The sequence below is a fragment of the Dermacentor variabilis genome, chromosome 8 (assembly GCF_050947875.1).
Source record: "Dermacentor variabilis isolate Ectoservices chromosome 8, ASM5094787v1, whole genome shotgun sequence".
NCBI lineage: Eukaryota > Metazoa > Arthropoda > Arachnida > Ixodida > Ixodidae > Dermacentor > Dermacentor variabilis.
Genome location: NC_134575.1, coordinates 121,920,715 through 121,945,742, shown reverse-complemented (window position 1 = coordinate 121,945,742; position 25,028 = coordinate 121,920,715).

Genomic DNA, 25,028 nt, shown 5'->3' with positions numbered 1-25,028 from the left:
GGCAACAGTCTCGCGAGGTAACCATCTGCTCCTGCAGTCTACACAGCGACAATGACTCCAAATTTACACACACCGTAACTGGTGCTCCCAGTTCGACCTTTCATGCTGCAGCAGTAGGCAAATTATGCTTGTGGGACTTCAGACGTGATGTGGCGCGAATGGACACCAGCATACGTGATTACATGATCCGAAGTGTATGAAGTTGATAGCCACATGGGTGGAAAGGCCTCTGCAAAAGTGGCTGCAAAATGGTGGTGCCCACAATACCGTCCATGCCCATATTGAGAATGTGAGGCACCAAGTGCGAGTTACACATTAGGGGCACGCGAAAGAACGAAAAGAAACGTGCAGGTCGGAAAGGAGATAAAGCTAAAATGCCGGTGAGTTCATGTCGATTTGCTGGCTGCGGCAGCAGATTCCTGCGTCACCTGGTTGCTTCGCAATGCAAGTTACGGCGACTGTCGATGCAAACACGTGGGGCACTGTCCAATTTGCTTGCGCTGCTGATTGTCGCTCGTTACCAGACCGCCATGTGCGACGACTTAAGTGAGCTTCTCAGCGTATCTCGAGATGCACATTTTATTTCTGCTCTTGTACGAGAAGGTGCACTGCTTTTCTTCTGCCAATAAAGTCGCACGTCCTGTTCACTCACTTGTGGGTTGTTTGTATGGGCGTCAGTAGAGGCTCTTTGGTCTCCTGCTAATTGAAACGCACCAGCTACGCGGCAGCCTAGGCAATGAGGCATGTCGCATAGGCAGCAGGGCGAGCACGGCGCATACCAGCGCACGCGACCGGCGAAAAGCGCCCCCCCCCCCATATTGAATTTCACTCTAAAAAAAAAAAAACACTTCCGCTTCCTGGTTGAGCATCGCCATCTGGAGTCCGCCCCGCTAAGTTCCATGCGCTGCCGCTGCTTATTTTCGTACCACTGCCGAAGGTACAGTTTCCCTTCTCTAAAGTTGGTCTTTATTCTATGGGCGCACTTTGAGCTTGCATCGCATCGTAAGCCGCTGCTGCTGCCTCCGTCGCCGAGCGTCAAGTTCTTCTACCTGTTCATAGTCTAACAAGAACTGCAGGAACGGTCGGCAGGGCCATTTTCGAAAAGCGCGCGAAGTACAATAGCGGATGCGGAAGCAACATAACATTCGCACCCGAAAACAGTCGGCGAAAATGGCCGTTAAGCTCCGAAGGCGTCGCACTCGAGCGCACTCGAGCGTGCTGCTTTGGAGTTCGGAGCGCGCTAACTTAACGCGCCCAATGCCTTGATTCATAGATCAGAGAAAGCACTACTTCGCGTGCAGCCATCGTGTTTTGAGTGTTTCTTTTTTTTAACGCAAGCTCGCCTTATAATGAGTTCGAATCGTGATTAACCAGTTTGAAACTGCCTTGTTCTTCACATCACTACAACGTGGCAATATAGACGTGCTACATGTTTACTGCGTGAATACTGGGGAAATGGACTTGGACATTTGTTGGGGCGTGTGCGCTTGCACATTTAACGCAACAATTTATTACTCATAACTTACTTTTTTATATAGGAGGTTGTAAAAAACAGCAACGTTATACTAACAGGAGGTCTTAAGAATGGAGAAAATTTAAATGCTTATTAGTCAGCTTTCGCCTCATGGCAAGCAAGGAAGTTTGATTGAAAAAATATCCGCTTGAAAACGTTTCATCTGAGTTCCCCCTTTGCAATCTGATACCGACCTGAAGGTGGTTGGTATCGTTGGCCCTTGACATCTCTCCAACCGTCAAACGGTGATTCCGAATGTTTCATTTCAAGAAGACGTGTTACGCTCCTGCCCTTCACTCCGTTTCGCAACCACGCATAGGACGAAAATGCTGTGTGAATAGCGTCGTTAGTTCACACCCACGCGCTACCTTAACTCACCTGGCTTATATTGCTGTCATTTAGACTTAGATAAGAAATGTGTACTTTAAATCGATGCTTCACAAATCCGAGAAGAGCTGCCCGTGACCAATCCAGCTAGGTTTCTTTCATTTCGTAATTCGTCCTAGCGGCTTACAGTAGATCACGGAGCAGAGCGCTGATTGTGGATGTGCCAGAGAAGGTGCTCTATGGACCGCTTTTTCATCGGTGCCACCATATTGCTACGCAGTGGCGCCATCTATGGGCAGTCGGCGGGCTGGCTTGGGCGAGCATGTTAGGTATCGGGGGCGAGGACTTATGGAGTTGCCATCTGTCGGAAGCGCCGCCCTTGCGTAGTAGGAGGGATAACGCGGCGCGCTCCTCATAGGTTTGGCTTACGGCGCTCAATAAAAAAACCACGCGGCGGCCCTCCTGGACATTCCTGTAAGTACTCTAAAAACGAGGGAAGCTTTTTACTGACGAAACAATAATCTTGGGCAAACTGCAAGCGCACAATCGTTCACAGACGCTATCTCTTTACCGAATACGTATAGTGAACGCGACAGCGCGCTGTCGCCGCTATGCATGTGGTCTCCTGAACCGGCTTCTTGCGTGAAAGGCAAGCAAACGCTCAGAGCAAACTATGTGAAATATGTTCTTATAATGGGCTGTCTGTATAACCAAATGGAGCATAACAGAATGAAGTCTCAATGCAGCTATCGCAAGGGTTCGCAGCGACCGATTGCGCGTCTGCATTTATGTCCACGCACAGTGTTTTGCTTTCGCTGCGAGCGCGTTTTCGTACCGTGCCGTGAACATTAGGCCGCAAAATATGAGCATTTGACAGTACACAAGCAACCATTGTTGCGTGGACGCTGTAAGAACTGTTCAAAAATAATTTCGTTACAGGGACCTCGACGCCTAAGGTGACTGTGATGTGCCGTCGCGACGATTCAATCGTTTTTTTTTCTTCTCAATTCTTGGACGTTTCAATAATATTTCTCAAGTTGCGCCGCACTGTATGTTTATCGGTCTTCTCAGCGTGCGATTTCCCGCTGCTTCTTTTTCGTAATCCAGTAGATTAATTCATAACACAAACATGACCATACGCCATGTGTTTTTTTAATGTGCTTCTTACCGCTCCCTTTCAATTCCGGTGAACTTGCCAGTACCTAGCATCAAGAAGTTCATAGACCAAAGCGTCATTACATTAGCCGGGCAGCGGGTGCAGGCGAGCGTCTCAGTGCGGGTTTTCTGCTACTCACCGAAAATCGCAGTCCCGTCGCCGTAGCAGAAATCTTACTCGCGTCTGTGCCGCTGCATACACGAGTTTTAGCCGATGGCTATTTGCTGGTTCCAAGTTTCATGAGCCAAGCCTCACGCAGCTTCTTCTCCTGCGGCTACGTGTGAATAAGGCTGATACCAGGCTCCGCTGCGTACGCCCGGCACTGCGCATCGAGCATTAGCCTACCATGCCGCACGCCTCCAAAAGCAGCCACTACCTATTATAGTAATTTCAAATGCTGTCACCTAGATAGCCAAGGCGGGAAAACCTCAACACTTAATCAGAACCGTACCGTAGGTGGGACTTTAAACTTTCGTTTTCAGTTAACTTCGGCGCTTCCAAAGCAGCCGACGCGGCCGTTGTGTCCACGTGATCCCCCATGCCACGTCACGCCGATGGTGGCGCCAGCTTTTCCAATGGTGGAGCTCGCCTCCAATACGCTCGGCGGTACTTCATGGTGTTTTACTTCGAGCTCGTGCGATATATTTAGTATGACGTGCCTCGTGTGCCTGGTAAACGGTTCTGTGAGACATGCTGAAATGGTTTAAGTCGGCATAGCCGGACTTTCTGTTGGCGTTGAGGCGCCATGTGTGCGCGCACATTTGAGCCTACAATCAGCTTCGGAAGTCAGTTGTGTATTTCTGAATGCTCCATTCACTAATGTGCTCTTATTGCAGTATTATCTTCTAGTTCTAAGCTGCGGTTTAGGAGCAATGGAACATAGGCGACGATCGTAACAGCGTGGGTACCGTTCTGCTACGATAGGAGCTGGGCTGTTATACTTTGACAAGCGTTCAAACTCTTAGCTGTAGATTACATTGCGTGAATACTTGGTTAGGTTAATGAGGTTTCCACCCATGAATAAGATAGTTTTGGTTAATAATACCAGCATACCTTACAGTGTGAATTATGCTTGTCCAGCAAAGCGACCGTTTAGGATCTGCGCGAGCATCCTAAGCAGTGGTATGCGTGCTTGATTACAGATATCTTATATATCTTCTACAGACATCTTCTACAGATATCTTCTATATTGCACATGGTCAACGCATACGGCATCAACGTTTATGGATCTATAAATGTTGTGCGGCGTGACTATGCGAGGTTGTATTGCGGCATTAGCCCGTTTTCTCCTTGTTTTTTGAAAAACAGGATGATAACTGATTTTTTTTTTCGGTTGTGTTCGTTCCGTTCCCTGCGACGCACTCACATGTATCAAGGAAATCCTCGAAGATAGCCATTACATTCTTTTTATGCGATCCCTCTGACATATTATGGCTTTACAGGGCAAAAAGGCAATGCCTAAGCACATAGCTTATACAGGGTGTCCCATGCAACTTGAGCCAGGATTTTTAAAATGAAAGGTGCGTGGGAAGTGAATTGAACCGAAAGCATACTATTCGCACTGGCCTATACTAACTCGGATATTTTTTTTGTTTTCCCTATAACTCACTAATTAATTAAGTTTATTTACCCAACTTTTCAATTATTCGCTGAGGACACAGTATGATACGCAGATTTGTAGAGCACCTTCAAAAAGTAACGATCGGGTTATTTCCTGTACGATACGTCTAACGTAGTCATTTTTCCCCGGTTGCAAAGAAAGCCCGTGAAATATTAAAAAAAAAAAGCCTCGAGATGAAACGGTTGCGCAATGGTATCGTGCTGCTCTTAAGCGTGAATTCTGTAAACAAGGTCGGCCCTCGTCGGATGACGGCGCCAATGCATGCTGCTGGCTGAGAGCTGCTGAGTAGATAAGCAACGCCCTGCAGCTTCCCCGTCGGCAGTTTTCCATTGGGAGTGTTGTGCCACCGATACCATGCTTTCTTTTCGAATTTATTTTATAGAATAATTGCTTTATAGCGATTCGTCTTACGTGATAGACCGGAAGATGGAGGGGTTTCCTTGTTGAGTTGGCTTACAAGTGCTTCCGCTTTTAAAACAAAATAACTTCGAAAAGAAACAAAACATTTCACCGACGATTGCGACACTCCCTAATGCAAAATTTGAGCGCAGCTCTATACATGTTTTAATTTCGCGATACATCGGCACGTGCGGACAATCTTTCTCATGCGGTACGTTGCAAGCGATTGAACTGTGGCGCGATTGCCTCGCTAATCGATGGATCGCGAGAGGCAGCGCGTGGGTGACGCGTGGGCGCGATTCACAGCAGCCGCAGCAGACAGACCTTCGCTCATGCAGCGCTTTGTTTCCGTATGTGGCTTCGGTGTCGGCGCTCGCCGCATGCCATCGGCAAACAGACGACGGCGCACTACTCTGGCTCCATCCCGTAGCGGCCGTCGCCGCAGAGCCCGTCATGTGTGGCACTACGTTTTCTTCTCCCGCTTTCGCCATGCCCTCCTCCTGCTCTGACTTTAAACGCAGGAACTTATGCCACTGATTATGATCATGTTGGTGTGTTGCCTTTTGTTGCTGTGTCGCCGCGTGCCAAGGTCAAAGAGAGTGAGGTCCTGGGTTTCACATCCATGTCCTTGTATTCAGGGTCCGTCTTGTTGTCTTATCTAAAACCATGACAATCGAAACACGTGCGAACGAGGTCAAAGCAAGAAAACCAGACAACTGCGTTCGAGAGCTGACGCGAGCAGACTATAGTACGAAACTAGCGGTCCGGCCGAGGCCAGGTACGAGTACGCATCGAGCGGTCGGGTGGATGCGCATGACATCAGTTTCTCGCGCGCACTTCACGGAAGGGTCCGCTCTCCTTGGTCTCCGCCGTTCGCGGCTCGCGTCTTTCATATCCCGCTCCGCGTTCGCTCTTTCATCTTTCGCTGTTGTGCTCGTTCGCTCAGTCATGCCGAGGCCGACGCCGACGCTCACCGCAGGAAGGGGGCGCCTAAGAGCTGCGCTCTAAGACGTTTGCGCTGGTGAGTTTCGAGCCTTCGTCGTCCTCGCGCTCAGAAGCCAAGTGTTTTACCCACTGGGCTAAACACCCACGCTTACAGAAGGTGAATATATCGGAACCACATGAATGTGTTGTGGCTGTACAAAACAAATGTCAAAAAAGAACGGTTTCTATGAAGCCTTTCGTTAAAAATTTGGCGATGCTGGAATAAAAACCGTCTTTAGGACCACTTGTAAACCCGGCTTGGAACATGTAAATATTTGTGAAATTGTTCATTATAAAAAAAAGACAGTTCAAAAATTTATAGCCAAACACGCTGTATCCCCGATGCGTGTAAGTAGTTCCGTGATGCACCTTCTTTTGGGTGCGTTCATTCGCTGATCCAAATGCCACCGATCACTGAGGGCTCGTGCGCTTCGCGTTGCGTGACACACACAAATAATCAGTCGATGAGTTCATAAGGACAATAAGGAGTGCTGATGGGTTCTATGAGTTTCATCACGGTTCATAATGGTTGGAAGCGGTGAGATAAGGTGCGAAAGGGCGATAATGGCCTATAATGGCCATAGCAATTCTGAGAAGGTTGAAAAGGAACGATCAGGCTTGATAAGGGTTGGATCACGTCCGATAAGTACAGATCGGGCTTGATAAGGTCAGATGTAGTCCGATAAGTTGATAAAAACCGATAAGGGTTGGTAAGTGTTAATAGTGGTCTGATGAAGCTTGATGAGATTGATAACGACATCACGGTCTGCGTGGAGATGAGCAACTGGCTCAATGCTTACGCATAGTTGGACAACCGCCCTGGGGTTTCTGCGTGAATTGCTCTTATGAGACATGCATCCGCACTTCATGCTTTCGAAAGACAATTCAGAGTGCTGCTATCCAGACGTTCATAAAGTGCCCACATGAAAATCTTGCATTGCAGGTAGGCTCCCTAGGGTGCAGGGACCAAATTTTTTTGTCATACTACGCAAGGTTTATGAAGAGACCGGAAAAAACAACTACGTAAAATAACGTTTTAGAAACAACTCCATTCGGTGTTTTTTGGCATGTTTGACAACTTTTCATACGGCTTACGCCCTAGAACTATTGTGTAAAATGCTGCATGATTAAACTTACGTAACACTTAAGATATTACTCTTCAGAAATAATGCTAATAGCTAAAGAAGACCACGTACACTTTACCGTTGGTCTCATTCGTCTAATGTGCATCAGTCTGTTTTTAATGTTTGATAATTTTTATGTGAAACACTGGGTATACAGTAAAGGAGTTCCGTGGATGCACTAATGGCACTCTACTACGGGTTAACAACTTTAGAGACCTACAGGAGTGAGAATAAAATATGCACTATGCAGGGAACCTGTAGCATTGCGGATTGAACCAGTTTTTTTAGGTATAATCCACAAGTAAGCTTTCGCAACACTCAATGATGCAAGTAGTGTTCTTTTCATCTGATTATCTCACACGGATTGGTAGTGTGCATATAAGAAAAAGACAAAAAAGACCTGACCAGGCAATTTGTTTCAGGCTAAAGATTTACTTAAGCTCTCAGAAAAAAATACGTCCGCGAAGGGCAAATACTATATTTATATTCGCAGCTGTCATGGACCCGAGCCTACGTACGTCAGGTCCCAAAATAAATTAAATTTGGGGGTTTTAAGTGCCAAGACCGCGACCTAATCATGAGGCATGCCGTAGTGGGGGAGGCCGGAATAAATTTGACCACCTGGGGTTCTTTAACGTGCACCTAAATATATGTTGACGAGCGTTTTTACATTTCGGTTCCAACGAAAGGTGCCTACTGTGGTTGGGGTCGACACCGCGACCTCAAACTCAACTCAACGCCATAACCAACCCCCGACCCGCCGTGGTTGCTCAGTGGCTATGGTGTTGGGCTGCTGAGCACGAGGTCGCGGGATCGAATCCCGGCCACGGCGGCCGCATTTCGATGGGGGCGAAATGCGAAAACACCCGTGTGCTTAGATTTAGGTGCACGTGAAAGAACCCCAGGTGGTCAAAATTTCCGGAGTCCTCCACTACGGCGTGCCTCATAATCAGAAAGTGGTTTTGGCACGTAAAACCCCAAATATTATTATTATTAACGCCATAACCTCTGAGTTCTGCCGGCGGGTTTAAGTCAGGTCCTGTGATAACGAGCCAATATTGGCCATGATGAAAAAATAGTCACGTTCGGTCATGACGTGCCGGCATGACACAAATGCCAAATTTTGCGTTGTCATCCGCAGTTTGCATGACCGAAGCGCGCTCTCATCACACCTTATCGGAGAGCGCCACTCGCGTTTTGATTGTCAGCAGATCGCGGAGCAGACGACGCGCGTGTAGCCAGTAGTGTAATTGTTATGGACGCGCACTTACAGTGGTAACGAACTCTCAGCGACGCCGTACTTGCGTTAATATTTTGGGACAAATCGCGGCTGCTCAGAACAGCATTTACCGGATCCTTCAGTAAGCGCCGTTGTACGTTTCAGTCGTACACTGGATAGGGAGCCTTGCATGTAGATGCCCTAACATTGGAGGTTATAGGGCACCGTCTAAGGAGCGTCTTACGGCAAAAATTTTCCAAATAGGTTCATTAGTTGACGAGACAAGATAATATAAATAGACAATCCCGTGCAACGCTGCCAGGACGCGAGCTTCACTGCCAATGTTGGCTATTTGCCTGACTAGCGTCCGACATCTTTCCTGCATTCACTCATACCATAGCCGACCGACTGCGTCAGGCGTAAGTCACGAGCCCCACCTCTTTCTCTTTTTTTTTCTTTTCTTACATTTTGCTGCGCGCCGCATCAACAGTGGCCATATTGTGCGTTCTACACTGACTGATTTACCGAAGTCACGTGCCGTAATCGGGAACCTCGCATTCAGTGCGTCGTATACGTAGAGCTATACTTATACATGTGACCTTGACTCTCAGGATCGAAGTGCGGTGGCATCGAGAGGAAGAGCGCGTGGGTTTCTGTTTGAAACATGTTTTCACACCGTGCAGCCGTTTGATACTTTGCAGACGTGATTTCCATAGCATATAGTCTGCGCACTGGGTTTGTCTATTTGCAACAGCCAAACCTGGTGAGGGGCCCGGTGAAAAGCGGTTACACTACGACAAAGTGGTGCACATATATGTAAGTCGTTGATTTCATTCGCCATGGACTAACACTGTGCGAAAAGCAGTTTTCTTCCGATCGCTTAACATTAACTTAACGTCCGCCGGTGACAAATTGACGCATATGGTGGTTGGCGCTGAGCCTGCCATTCGCTGAACGCAATCGACGTTGGCTCAAACATATTTTGGGGGGAGCTGGCGAGTGCTAAAGCTCGCGCATTGCAGCTTTGGAAACATGTTTCGGTTTATGTGACGTGCGAACAGCGTTATCACATCAAGAAGAGCACAGCGTTCCAATTACGCTTTTGAGGACAGACGCCGCAAGGCAGCTTCGACATCTGGCATGCAGTCTCTCACTGGCCGAGTGGAACTCGCCAAATTTAAGACTTACACGACTGCATCGTTTAAACCCCTCACTGGAACTCCGACCTCCACTCGGACTTCCTCGACGTGAAGCTACGCTTCTCTGTCGCCTTTGATTAGGAGTTGCCTTCACGAAGGCATACCCTACATTAATTGGAGTCACCGACAGTGCAGCATGCGAGGTCGGCGGCACCGAAGAAAATATCGACCACCTGCTGTGCCACTGTCCACGATATGCCCCCGAAAGTCAAGAACTTGCTAACGCTCTCCAAAAACTGGACAATCGGTCGCTTTCCGTGCAGGTGCTGTTGGAACACCGCCCCCATCGCTCGTCGGCCCATAAAGCGGTGAAGGCACTTTTGTGCTTCTTGAGGACGACGGGCTTGTGTGAACGTCTGTGACTATTAGTGCAATTATATTAGACCACACGCGTCAGCGAACTCACCACTAATTTACTTCTTTCCCTCCCTAGCCTCTCTCTCCCTGTCATCTTTGCTTTCCCTTTTCCCATTCTGCCGGTGCAGGGTAACCAACGGGACGTTATTCTGGTTAATCTCTCTGCCTTCTGCTTTTCTCTTTCCTTCCCTTCCTGTTTAGGTTTAAGCACGACAACGAAATGCAGGTGCAGACGTTCAAACCACAGATGTACAACGGTGTTGTGTTTCCGCTCAGCGGCAGCTCACTCGGGGCTGGTCACACGATCGGCATGCCGGTTTCGGTGGAGTTCTACCCGCGAAAGCCCACCATATTCCCGACAAACCCCGGTCGTCATTCGCACTCTTGCCGCTATTGCCATTGGTGCACTGCCTACAAGGCGTTCTTGTATGCGAAACGAAGATGCGGCTGATAAGCAAACAAATTTCCGCTTCCTTCGAAGTGCCATGCCTGCTGTACACCGTCGCGACGACTCCATGCCAGCCATGTCGTTTCTCGTGAAAACTCCTACGTTACGTTTTGTCGTTGAGTGCCACAAGGGCGGAGACAGACGATGCGGAAAGGACAGACACTTACAACTGAAGTTGAATGAATACCTTTACCTGCCAGCGCTGACTGCACCCTGGCGCACACGGCTGATTGTGCGCTTATCAGGCCAACCTCAGTAATTACCCTCACCGGTCTGTCATCATAGACTTGCTCACAATCGCTTCACAATCGTGGGATGCAACCGCAATCTTTAAATGGCGTGCGTAAGTGCATACCACCCACTACAGCCTTCAAAGACGATGAGTGCTTCCTCAAGCCCGTTTCACAAGATGCGGTTTTCATCACGCCGGAAGAACGTACGAATTCGATCGCATGCGATGGGAGTCACCGTCGCAGCTGTCGAATCCCCCTCTGCAACTGCGACCAAGTGGTTGGTCGCACCGATCGCTGCGATCTTTTTGTCAATATTGCGCCGGGAGTCCCAAAAGCCGAGAGCTATTTCGCGGTTTGTTTTCGGAAATGGCGTCTGTCACTCAACAAGCGCTGAACAGTGCAACATACTGAGTGGAGCCGTGGATTGCGCAAGCGGTACGTACCACCAGCACCGACATGCGAACTTGGCAGGTAAAAACTTGTACGTCCGATTCTCTTCTGCGATTTCCATGCACTTGTTGACAAGCTACATTGCTTATCAAGCAACGTTTTTCTTTCTTTTTTCACGTTGGCTTCGGGTGCTAATGGTACGTACTGTTATATGAAAATAAGCAGTAAATATTGCGCTAATGCCGTGAACATGCAGGCGCTAAAGAAAGGGGGTTAAATGTGAAATTAGTGACACAGAAAGAGTATTCTTGATAGCAGCAATGGGGAGAAAGACGACAATGGTTGATGATGATGTATAGGGTTTTGTGGCGCAAGGGACAGTCATGGCCAAAGAGCGCCAAGCAATGGCGTTATGTAGCCGGTGAGAAAGATAACAACAAAGGCTATGGTGGCTGTCTATGACGCGATAGGTGGCTGTATAGAGGCATAATATAAGAAGCAGGATATGAACATGTTAACATAATGCCAATGGCTTGTGAGGTGTGCTGTTAACCTAAAAGTTATACCATGAAGGTGAGAGGTACTAAAAACGTATTTATGTCAGTAGCACTACTGCCTCAACGAGGTCCTTAAGTGAAAGGGCCCGGAGGCAAGTGCTATACAAAGCGCTGCTTTCGCAGCAGGAGCCTCTGATTAGAGGCCGTGCTACGAAACATGTGGGCCTAGTATTTGTAATGCGTCAACATCCTGTAAAAAGTTAAAAATGGTTTTTGGGTTAAAAAGCGGGTCAGCACCAAGGAACATACATGGGTATAAAGGGATCTGCTGTCCGTACGCTAGAAGGAAGTGCTTTTTCCTTTGAGATTCCGCTTCACGACACTCCAGCAAGGCATGGAGGACGGTAAGTGTCTCGCCACATTTACAACAGGTTGGAGCTTCGCTACCGGTCAATAGATAAGAGTGTGTGCCATAGGTATGGCCTATCCTAAGGGGGCAGAAAATGACTCCAGTTCGCCGTGTTTTTGTTATTGGTGCGTAATATCCTAACTGTGGCTTAATTAAATGGAGTTTATTGGAAGTTTCAGCATCCCACATATGTTGCCAATGCCTTCTAAGTTTTTTGCGCAAAAATAGCTTTAGGTCTGAAGGTGCGATACCTATGGAAGAGCTGCCAGCTTTTTTAGGCCATCGATAATTCCAAGAGCAGTGACCCTATTGTACGAAGACTTCATTGTCCCAATTTTTAGAGCAATCGATACTTAAGTGCAGAGGACTGTGCGAACACGCACAATCGCTGCTAATTGCAGCGGTTCAGCCCTTCGAGGTGGCAAAATCGAAAGGTGCCAAGCGTATCAACACGCTGGCTTGCCCGGAAGAAATTCATAAGGGCGTTCTGTGCTGCTTGACGATGCATGCGTCCACGGCCTAGTGGTTTCAATACCAGGCTCTGTGCTAGAGGTCCTTTCCTCGAATCCTGCCAATGGAAAGCTTTATGTTTACGTCATTATTTATTACACAGTACCTTATTGCACATTACGGTTTCACAAAATCGCGAAGCCTTTTAAAGCCAGAAGGACGAAATTTAGCCAAATGCATGTAATGCCAATCGTTTCCATTCTGGCTGAACCGCCCCGCTTACAGCTCCCATAAACACTAGTGCGAAAATTCCCCTAGTGATTACTCTATGGGCTTCTGTGCCGCACGAGACGTGCTCCAAGGCGGCGACCCGCTACGATATGACGCCAAAGTGGCATGCGCTGTCCCCCGGTAGTCGCTGACATCATCACGAAGTCATGGGGCGAGCGCGCCCACCAATACTATATATGGAAACAAAGCGCTGGCGTGGGCTTCGGACCCACTGCGCATGCGTTAAGGCCAGAATACATGGAGCGAATATGCGACGAATAGTCGGCGTTTGACGCCCGGCGGCGTACGCGCGACGCGCGGCGGCGAAGAAAACGTCGTTCGCCGCCGATCCAGCTGGCGCAGAAAAGTTCGTCGGGCGGCGACGATACCGGAAGCGGCAAACGAGCGGCGCCCCAAAGCGAGCCAATCAGGTCTCACTATCCGCCCCGACTTCCGGCTAGGCTTCCCCGCTTGTCCGTGTATCCCGATCCCGCTCTATCGTTCACGCCGGTCTCCCGCTTTTCGTATTCATGGCATCCAAAGCGGTTACTAAGTTAATAACAGCCATGGTTAGACAAGCTCACGTGCGCTACTTTCGGGTCTGCTTGCTTCGGCCGCGCGCGCGTTGAGCCACAGAACAGAGCCGCGGAGTTAGAAAGGCGAAAGTTGTTTACCCGCCCAGTGTTGACACAACGCATAGCATCGCCGCTTTCTTTAAACTACATCGGCACATGAATGTCTCAAACACATAAAAAACATTAGAAATCATTTCTAAACAAAATTTTACGCGTTTTTAGGGTGTTCCGCAATTCAAAAGCGATAATAGTTGTCGTTAAAGTTGTTTTTTTGTTTGTTTTATGTGTTTCACTACAGCGCATTTGCCTCGTCTATATTTGAAGTAGTGGCTTAGCGCGAATTAAACTGCCTAGCCACGCCGATAACAACGCAGCGACTCACCGGCGGCGGCCGCCGTGTCTTCGCTCCATGTAGCGCAGCCCGACGAACATACGGCGTCGCGGCGTGGCAGATTTTTTGCCGCCCGAACTTCGTCGTGAAAGTTCGCTCCATGTATTCTGGCCTTTACTCCGCCTGCGCCGCCACCGCTAGAGAATGCGCGAGCCACGCGTTCCTATGTTGACGCTTTCTTTCTGATGAATGAGCGACAGAACCGGTGGAATTCAAAGCACCTAAGTAGCTGAGCTGAAATTCTACTTTAGGGAGTTTGTAATCGTCGGTGACCTTTAGAACACAGGTTCATGGGTTGAGCGTCGGTGTAGCCGCGCAAACGCGCTCGTTGCACTACTCGCAGGCTTGTCGTCGTCTTCTTTCACAGCTGGCTCCAATGCGCTCATCATGCATGCGTTCCCATACTGCCTCTCCCTCTGCGAAGGCGGTGATGACACTGGCCCCCTGCCAGTCGGTGCGGTGGTTTCTGTCTCAAATTATTTGCCTCAGTACATCGCGAAATGAAAACACGCATCGATCTGTACTCAACTTTCGCATTAAGTAGTACCGTAATCGTCGGACACTTTTTTAAAGCGCGGCTCTTAGGAGCCCGTTCTTTTAGCAAGCGTCGGCGGCATCAGCGACGTAACCGAGCGAAGGAGCACAGGGAAAACTGAAAGAGCTAACGCGGAGCGGGAGATGAAAGAAGTCAGCCGCGAACGGCGAAGGCCAATGAGAGCGGCCCCTTCAGTGACGTAGGCGTGCGAGACTGGTGTCATGCGGACCCGGCCCGACCGCTCGATGCGTACTCGTATCTGGTCTCAAACGGACCGCTCGTTTTGTAATTTCGTCTGCTCGCTTCAACTATCGCTCGCACTTGTTTTGTTTGCTTGGTGTGGTCTCGTGTTTCGATTGCCATGGGTTGCTTGTAATCTTACTGCATGCGGGACGCGAATTGTGCACTTCTTTCTGATAGCCACGAGGAACCAGCGATTACGCTGGAATCTTCGATCGGTCATGTATAAAAGCCGACTTGTTTGATCCGCAGGTCAGAGTTTCGACGAATGCCTACTCTGGTGCATGTATCGCTTAAATTCTTTGCCTCAGTATATCGAGAAATGAAAGCACGTATAGAACTGAGCTCAAATTTCGCATTAGTGAGTATCGTAACCGTCGCTGATTGTTTTGTTTTGCTTTAATCAGGCTCTGCCCTATGCCAGGCGACCTTCAGTGACCCTCAGTCGGTTAAGCGATTGTTTGCTTCAACAAATCGTGTGGTCCTCGCTTGTGGAATGCACCGTCCTTCCTACACAGAGCGTGGCATGACTATAGCCTGGCAGTCACATTGAGCGGTGTTAGAACAAAGTTGCTTCTGGTCAGCATTGTGTGGTACTCGGTGCAAATATTTTGCGCGCATCTGCCACGTTAAAGTTAAGTGTACATCGGAGGCTGTACTTCACGCGCTTGCACAATAGTTAGAAGATGAAAAAAAAGGCTTTTTAGTTCCCTGCTGAATTGCGCTTAATGAATTAATTACGGGGTTTTACGTGCCAAAACCACTTTCCGATTATGAGGCACGCCATAGTGGGGGACTCCGGAAATCCGGACCACCTGGGGTTATATGCACCTAATAATATGCACCTAAATCTAAGTACACGGGTGTTTTCGCATTTCGCCCCCATCGAAATGCGGCCGCCGTGGCCGGGATCGAAGCCGCGACCTCGCGCTCAGCAGCCCAACACCATAGGCACTAGGCAACCACGGCGAGTGCTGCATTGCGCTCTCTGTGACATGTCTTAAGATTTGTCCTCCAATATACGCCTTTCTCAGATCTTTTGTACACAACTCTCAAGCATTCAATTGCATGTGCGCATAAGATTTATGCGATTGAGTCGGTATATTCGGGGACCTCGGCCGGTACAACACAAGGATTCCTTCCACTTAGAGTCTATTCCTTTTTATCAGGCATCGCTCAGGCTCTAGTGGAAGCACAAAAAAAAAAAAGAAAATAGTTGAAATAGACTAAATTTTGGTGCCCACACGCGGGCTGCGTCTAGGGCAGCAACAGTACTGCCGCAAAAATGAAATATCATTACTCGACCGGCTTGTAAGGGTGTCAAGAACTTGACTTTTACCGGTTGCCTTAACGGAACGATGGTCAGCGAATTGCCATAAGCACTGTTGGACACATTGTACAGAATACCGCTGGTTAACCGAGGACAAATGTCACAACGAGCAAGCAGGCAGGAAGCAGTCCGGCTAGTATTCGGCAACTGCAAAAGACGCGTAGGTATCATTACTCATGAACCCATGGATCTTATGAAAATGCAGCATAAGTAGGGTTCAGCGTTTGGTTTTTAAAGCGAATAGCTTTACTTGGCTAATTAAGTGGACCACTTTTGGGGTCGGTGGGTGGACCTTCTCTGCACACGCGTGGACGCCGATGCAACGGTTCACGTACTCTCGCGCAGGTGATTTGCGGAGTGCGTTCGTCACCCAACGTCAGCGATTTCTTCTTAGTTTATCGAGACGCACATGCTCTCACGCGAGAGCTTTGTGGCGTCTGAAGGTTTACGCGCTGTGATTGGTCGAGGCGCTGTGCCGCATTCTTCCAGCGCCTCCGGGTTCCTCCGGGTTCGCGGGCGCGTTTGTCGCCGAAGCTCGCTGCGTGTCTCACCACAGCCACTTAGACCATATCCAGCAGCTTCGCTGGGACCGGCTCCCACAGTGCATGGGAATCAGTGTTGGTAACTAGAAATAAAACTAGCTCGCTATTGGAGACCTCAAAGAGCCCTAAAATCCATGGTACGAGCACCTAAAATTCGTCAGAATCCCGCTAAATGAAAAAAAAAATCAGAAACACGTTGAAAATATTTTTCCTGACGTCTACGGAAGAGACAGCAAAAAAGAAAGAAAGAAAGAAAGAAAGAAAGAAAGAAAGAAAGAAAGAAAACAGTACACCAGACCAATAAAACGTTTTCTGATTCTTAGTGGAATAAAATGTCTAAATTACCTATATCAATTAGCGAATTTTTGGGCAACTGTAAAGAGGGGAAACGTATTGCTAAACGAAAGTTTAAAATATTCGCCAAGATTAATGCATGTCACCATGACTGTCGACGGTAATGCGTTTAGCACTGAATGAATTGTGGGACACAACGTATTGGCCACCGTCGATACGAATTATGCATGAGGGGAGTACTGCAGCGGGAGTCCTCTTTCCCTCTTCCCTAAGAACACCCGGCGCCTTCTAGCACCAACGCCGAGAAGCGTGCGCGTGCCCTCGGAAACGCGTGGCGTTCCAGTTGTGTGCGAATGCTTTGAAAAGCGTCATGCGGCTACCCGCCTCTTCTCTCGTGCTTCTTTCTTGACACGCGGCGCCATCTATGGCCACTGCGGAGAACTCCGCGCGTGACCTCCGAGACCAGGAGCGTGTCGCGCCGGTGCCTGATAACGCGGAGAATTGTTCCCTCACTTGCTGCACTCCCTGTGGCACGTACTCTAAGAGCTTCATTCGAAAGCAGCACATACCCAGTGCGTTTGTGGCACAGCCTGCTAAGGCGTCACCCGCCGTGGTTGCTCAGTGGCTATGTTGTTGGGCTGCTGAGCACGAGGTCGCGGGATCGAATCCCGGCCACGGCGGCTGCATTTCGATGGGCGCGAAATGCGAGAACACCCGTGTGCTTAGATTTAGGTGCACGTTAAAGAACCCCAGGTGGTCAAAATTTCCGGAGTCCTCCACTACGGCTTGCCTCATAATCAGAAAGTGGTTTTGGCACGTAAAACCCCAAATATTGTTATTATTGCTAAGGCGTCGAGTTGCTGTCCTTGAGGAATCCTTGTGACCGGGGCTCGATTCCACTTATCACTGGTTAAATTTAAGCGATTTTTTCGTCATTGTAGAGCGGCAGATTCCCAGTGACACCTGCCTAGTTTTCCAAGTTGGCATCAAAGACAGTCGTTGAAGAGTGGCACACGCGTACCTACTGGTACATAACCATTAACCCAACCTGGCATCGAAAATGTTCACTGAGGACTAGCACAGACTCTGTGACACGTACCCAGTGGTCCAAATCGACGTCAAACAGTTTCTTCGAACAGCAGTACTTACCCAGTCCCGTACCTACATTGACTCTTGTCAGGCCAAAAATAGGTTCGTTAAGAGCGGCACATGTATAAACATTGCCACATACTCGTTGACCCAATTTGTTCTGACGGTTAGTTTGGAACCCCGCTGCCTCAGCACAGCAGCCTAATGCGCTACTCATGCGACTACGAATTACCACGGTAGGCGGCAAAACGATTACATATAAACATACATAGATAGTTGGCCCCCGGAAAGGGCGTGGAGTACTATAAGAATGCTAACAGATTAGAGACAGATGATTTCGTGAACTACAATCCGTGGCCGGAAAAGAGGCTGATCTACCGAGTAGTGATTAAAGACGGAAAAGTGTCTTCTGTTCCATATCAGTTTGGTCACGCGTCCTCTGTATTTGTTCGCTGGCGTCGCTGAGGTCACTACCATTGCTGACCCTACAGACGTCCATTGTGCTGATCTTGCGAACAACGTGACCAGGCAGCGTGTTACTAAAGCAGCACTTATCGTCACATCGTGGACCAGCCAGCACAGTATGAAGAAGGGAAGAAATGTGAAACACACTGTGTATGCACTCTTAGCATGGTACCTTTTATGGTAACCTGTAATCACAAGTAACTTATAAAATAAAGGTTACATGCAAAATATGTTCATGTTTTAATTAAATGGTGTTACGTATATATATATCTATAGGTTACAAGAGTCAAAATTGACGGATTTAAAGGTTAAGTCAGCGCAAAGTGCCTTCTAACCTTTAGATTTTAACCTCGAAAGAACACTGCAGCGCATCAGTGAGGAGACCTACATCATGGATTGGACGTTTGCTGATAAATGTATCCTAATGTGTTCGTGTTCTGCATTTATGATCTGGTTATTACAAACGTAGGACTTCGGCAGTTCGGGCTGCATTCGGTCTTAATTTCTGTCAGCCAAGCAGTTACATTTTTCACGATATAAAAACAAAAAAGAAATCTTGCACGATCGCACTTGCATGTTCATCTGCGCGCTGTTCTTTGACGACCCTCCATACTTGGCGCACCAGCCTTATTTGAAATATCAGCAACGAAGACTGTGTCATCGAATGATGTGGCGTGCACTGCCTGCCGAAACCCAGCGGTCGAACGTGGCGGAAGCCCCCTGCTCTCGCACGCATTCTAGCCACCATGAGACAGGCATGGAACATCGGTATTTCAACACGAGAAACAAAAGCGGGCGAGTTTCTTTAGAAAAATGAACATTCTTTAACAAATTTCATGTACGAGGCGAGAAAGAACAGTTGAAGAAAAGCACACGAACGCGATGGGTCTTTCAGTAAAAGGTTGTTGAAAACATTGGATGGTTCTATCACATATCAATATAATTCAACTTGTCTACTAAAATGTCCCTGTGCAGAACCTTTCAGTTGTCTGCATACATTTTCTGCCTTTAACCGGGTTCGTTTCATTCCCTGCACTGCCTTGATGCTGTCAACCAAAAATTTCCCATGCTTCAACCATAAGCGCTCAAGATGAGGTTAATAGTTAGTGTGCAAGAGGCGTGTGCCTAAGAAAACCATGCCGACACGTGGTACCAGCTAGGCAGAGTGCGTACATAAGTATAAACGCGCGGCGAGGGAGCTGGGGATGTGGTACGCGCTAGGCGACCGGCGTAAATGCTTTGAAATAGACAACAACCTACATGTCGGAGAACCATTCTGCATTGCACTTCGGATGTTTTCTAATAAAAATTGTAGCAACTGATTCCACTGCCAGCTTTCTTTGGGCATTTTAAGCTGTGCCGAAGATTGGCACTACAACGACAGCAAATTTAAGTTACAGCAGACACGAAACGCGCCAAACGTTCAGTGAAATCAACAGGATGCCGCTACACTCACATAAAAGCGAGCGCCGTCCGCTCCGTTGTCTTTTTAGGAGACATAGACAGATGAAAAGAGCGTTAAATGTGTGAAGCCGCCAACTGAGAAATGAAATCTTTGCCACTGTCCAAACACGAAATGCTTCCACCATCACACCGATAACATCACTGGCACCTCTGACATTTATTTCTGTAATTCATTGCTTGTTTTCATTTTTGTTTTCATTTTTGCTTATGCCTCTAAGTGCCTCTTTCTAACATGGCGGAAGCGAGCAGGCATCAGCAACACTGGAGTGCGGCCATCCACGGTGCTATCATCTCTCCTCCTCGGTCCAATCGAGATGACTCGAGTTGCACGCTGGGAAGATTTTAAGCGGGAGCGGGAGGCTCGGAGCCGGCGGGAGTGGTTAGCGCGCTGTTGTCCTGTCGTTGTTGTAGTTGTCGTTCTGAGACGGCCATTATATTTGACTTGTTTGGATACCATCCGATCACCATTGTCTGCTGCCACCACTTGTAGCCTGCAATAGTTATTACCGCTTCTACTGGGAACTTGCGCCATCCGCTGCACCCTCATGCCTTTGTGCAGCAGAGACCTTTTCGGTGTGTTGCGCGGTCGCTGCAACGAGCCGGGTTGTGAGTGCAAGCGATACACTATTCTGCGCCTGTCGAAAAGTGACAACCTGGTGAGGTGTGAATATTGTGACCACGTCCCAAATGCACACGGAAAAATATGTGATCTCGGTAAGCAGAACTTTTGCTTTTAATTATTTTTAGGTGGATAGTACGTGAATTCTTTATAGTTCGCAATTCAACATTTGACATAGTGTATGCTCTCGCTGCGCGTAAGTGTTTCTGAAAAAAGTTATTGTTGACATATTTGCTTCTTCATGCTCTTCGATTTACTTTGAGCTAAATTTGATGTTGTCATTTTGTGCAAATATTGGATTAGACCTTTCTAAAATATTGAGCTTGTCGGCGGGATGAGTTGTGTCAGGGCAACTAAATGACCTTAACAATACGTTTCTTGTACTGGCACCGTGCTTTGGGCTGACGTAGTTGACAGAAATCGTTCAGTATTGTACAACTTGCCTCGCCCACCCTCCGTTAGCCATGCTGTGGTGGTGCGTGACTGCCCGCGCCCTGGCCTGGAGGTAATCTCCGGTGTGTGCAGAGGTCGGGCAAGCCGAGGCGGGTCGTGCTTGCATTTCCGCTTTCTTTCGTTGCGCGTAGTGCTGGAGGTCGCGTAATCTCAAAAGTTCGGAGACGCGTTGAAGGGAGCAACAAAACAGACGTTCGCTCCCCTCTGTGTTCTTCAAGCCTACTTGATAGCGATTGTTCGCGGTCGTCAAATGAGATATATTCATTTATGCCTGTGCTCGCGTGACACCATGGTTATTAGTAAGCTAATGATTACTGTTACGGCAGGTAAAACTACGTACCTTAGTTTGAGTAGTGGTCTAATGCTTTGCTATCGCTATTAGTGCTTCGCTTTTTGGGTGAAAATGCGTGTTTTTTCTATTTTCTTTTAGTCAAACGGGCCAATAACTTAACATGGGAATTGGTGGTTAGCATTGACTAACTGCGAAGAATACACAATTCTCTTTTTACCGCAACGTCACCCCTTCTCTTACATCTTGCATTCAAATTTCGCACAATGATGTATAATTATATACAGCGTTGTTCCGGAGAATACATGTTGTATAGCTTTAGCACAAATTTTGCTTATGTATGCGTTTTTTTTTCGCCTAGAGCTCTGCAATGCGCTCTGCATTACTTTGTGAACACTAATGATGTTCTTTCGTTGCGTCTATAATTTCAGAAACGAAAAATGCAGCCGAGCAAAGGCGCAATGCAATGTGCCAGGCACCGTGTTCGAGGACTCAGTGTCAGATGAAACTGTGGAAGCTTGAACATCTAGTCTGTCCTCGGTGCAATATGGTTAGTATAATGTGGAATATTAGCCAAAGCTTTTTTGATTGCCTAGTGTATAAAATATTTTAAAGCGAAGCTTTCTTTGCCACTTCCCTCGACTTTTCCACTGCTGCTGCTGTCGCTGACCTGCACGCGGCGTCAGGGGGTGGTTGAGTACGTAATGTATATAATGTAAGCAATGTACGAGAAATTATATTGTACGTGTAGATATATATAGTAGGGACGCAGGAGTGGCGTCTGTGAGCCCTTTCCAGCAAGAACTTATGAAAAGCCTCCAGGAGCGTTCCTATTGTCCTTTAGTGAGATTTCAGTTGTATATAGTTCAGCAAACAAACGAAAATTAGTATTATACTGATTACTTTTAGTAAAATAACATTTCATTGCTTTTTCCTGCATGCTTACTACAATGTGAGCTAAAGGTGAGCCAGTTCTAATTTTCCTTGATGTAGAATGGTTGGGCTCTGTGGGGTTGAGTTGTGCTCTGCAGTACTGCGCGTTTTTGATAAATTTTACTTCGTCAGTTCACATTATACTGTGCATATTTAATGTTTGTTAAGCGAATGTTTATAGGCTCTAACTGTCTTTGTAGGCTCCTCTGCCCAGTGGTGATATCCGGATTGCAGCTCCCCACGTCTACACATGCAGCGAGCATACGTGTGTTTATGCTGGCAGCAGGCAAGAAATAATCTGGGTCTCGAACGGCAGCCTGGAGCTAGCTGTAATTTATTGTATTTTGACCTACTACATCAAGAACCTCGATTATCCATATGCATTTGCACCATTCCTGGCGCTTATGCAGAAACTTGTGCTTCCCAGCAATGTTGTGCCTAGAGGGCTCATAAATGACAGATTGAAGTGTTTCTTTGCCCTTCTGAAGAAAAAGAATGTGATTTGACTCGAAGTCTAGTTAACAATTTTCACCTTGCATTAATGTTCACTTGTTGCCAGGAGGTGGTGAACAGATGCATCATTTTGTGCATTACATTTGCATGCCTTTTTATAACTGTGTTATTGAAAATTACTGAGGTAATACATCCATTCATGCAAGTGGCACTTACTATTGTGTACAAGTATTTTATTTAGCTGCTCAAAATTCTTAAATTCGTGCACTGTGAATTATGGCGGCCTTGCTTTGTCACTGAGTTATTCTAACTGCTAGCCTCTAGATGATAGAGTAATTGTGCAGTACTATGCATAGTAGTGTCCTAATTACCTTTTTCAATATTGATTTTAAATAGGTAGTGCATTCAAGAAGTTTGAATCCCATCCTTGACATTGTTAGCTAGACAGTAAAATGTGTCTTGTAGTAATTTTAATTAAAAAAATTTCATGTTTGTATTGTCACAAAGATCTAAACTGAGAGTTGACGATGCTGTAAGCATCACCAATTCCAGCCTTTTGTCATTTGGCCCTACAAGCCAGCACTTTGCACATCTCCTGGTTAAGCTTTGTCTGATGTTTGTAAGAGCAACAAGTTGTGTTTTGATGCCAGTGGTGGCCAATGCTAACACTAAGGAAACGTTGCTCAAGTATAGATGGGCTGCATGCATGCATGGCCTTGTGGTCCAGTCTTCTTTTTTAGGTTCACCTATAGCCAATACTTTGTATATTTTTTGCATTGGCTACATTGCATTGGAAGCGTCTTTATTGACCTGCTCTAATGCTGCACAGGATGTGTAAAACTTTTTTTATGTAGTGTCCAATGTGGATCTGAACACAAGTGTCCAGTTTTTGTGCCTGCAATCTCATGTACTAATCTTTGCCTTGTTTTCTTGCTTCCTGACAGCAGTACAAGTTTTTACATGGACAGTTAACACGAATTTATTAACGACATGCATGGCTGAAACACGGTGATATGATTTTAAAAATTCCTGTGATATGATGCTAGTGATAGTATTGTCTTGAATTTTCAGATCTAGTCATGTGCCAGCAAAGCCTGCTGTATTTGTGGTGTATTCTATGTTGTATGTTCAAATAAAGAAGTTGCATTTTGAAGTTAACCTTATACTGCCTGTGGAACTGTCAATTTATACTCAAATTATTTATACAAGCTAACGGTGCCTCCTCCTCAGGTGTTCAAATTGTGTTTTGAACTGTATTTTTGGGAACATTACCGTTACATATTTGCTCAAAATGTGTCGCACGGGGAGTTTCATTTTGTCAGAAATCCCAAGGGATACTAGTATACTAGTATCATAGTAGCCCTTCGTTGGCTGAAATACAACGATTTAAGTGATTTAAATGAAAGTAAACTTTTGATACCACATTCAGTTGAGCGTTTCTTTTTTTTTCAGAGAATTTCATGTGGGGCCCCGCTCTTTACATGGTCCGACGAGCAGGGTGCGGCCTAGCAACGGGGAGGCGCCACCTTGGGTTTTGTTCCAGAAAGGCCAAATCTCCGCATGCTACACCGAGCCGGCTGCCGCCAAACAACAGAGGTGCGTCATTTCCTTCTTTTGCGGTTCTCTCTGCTTGCGCCTCTTCTTTCTTGCGCGCTTCTTTTCGCGGTCGGATTAAGCAGCCGACAACCATGCCCGGAGAAACGTGAGCCCTCGTGGAGGACGCCACTCGGCCAGTCCTTTTTGGACACTGTCTTTACACGTGGTTGCGCTTCGAAATAGTTCACCTGTCCACCTCGTGTGGTTTCCACAGGAAAGGGTGTCCCTGTGTCTCTCTCAGCCTAAGCAAAAAAAGAAAAAACTGCGTTTTGCTGGAAACTTAACTTACGCAAGCCGTAACATCTCTTCGACTGCAATGATATCTAGTAAAAAAATTCTCTAGCTATCAAAAAGCACAACAAGGAGGAGCGCGGGAGTACAGATCTCTACTTACGAATGGCATAGTAAGTGACAGACGCATACTGTTTTTGGGTATAATTGTGTAGCTGTTTAGCAATAAATGAAGCAAATTTTTTGTTTTGCTTATGAAAAACGGCAAGTGTTCAGGCCCTTTACCCGTGCTGTTGCCGTTTTTCTCCTGCGCATGCATTTACGTTTACTGTGTGGATTGTACCAAGGGTATCATTCAGCATGCAAAAATTAAAAAGGAAAATCAGCCAGCTGAAATTCATTTTGTTTTTCATTTTCGCATGCTAAATGATACCTTAGGAACAATCCACCGAGTAAACAAACGCATGTGCAGGAGGATAAAAACCGCAACAGCGTGAGCCACAGGTCTGAACACTTGTAGTTGGCAAAGCGAAAATTTGCCTCATTTATTGATTAGCAGCTACAGAACTGTAGCCCAAAAGAATATGAGTCTGTCACTTACAATATGCTATTCGAAAGTAAAGAAATTTCTCTAGCTCCCGCGCTCACCTTTGTTGTACTTTTTGGGGTAGTAGGCTGCATTTTGTCTTAATATTTTTTAGGTCAAACAAGAGATGTTGCGGTATGCGTAAGGTCTAGGTTGCCTGCAAGACGCAGTGTTTCTTTTCCTTTTTCACTTAGGTTGAGAGAGACACAGGGACACCATTTGTCCCGAAAACCGCACGAGGTGGGCACGTGAACTATTTCGAAGCGCAAGCGTATGTAAAGGCAGCGTCCGGAAAGGACTGGCCGAGGGGCTTCCTCCGCGAAGGCTCACATTTCTCCGCGCACGGT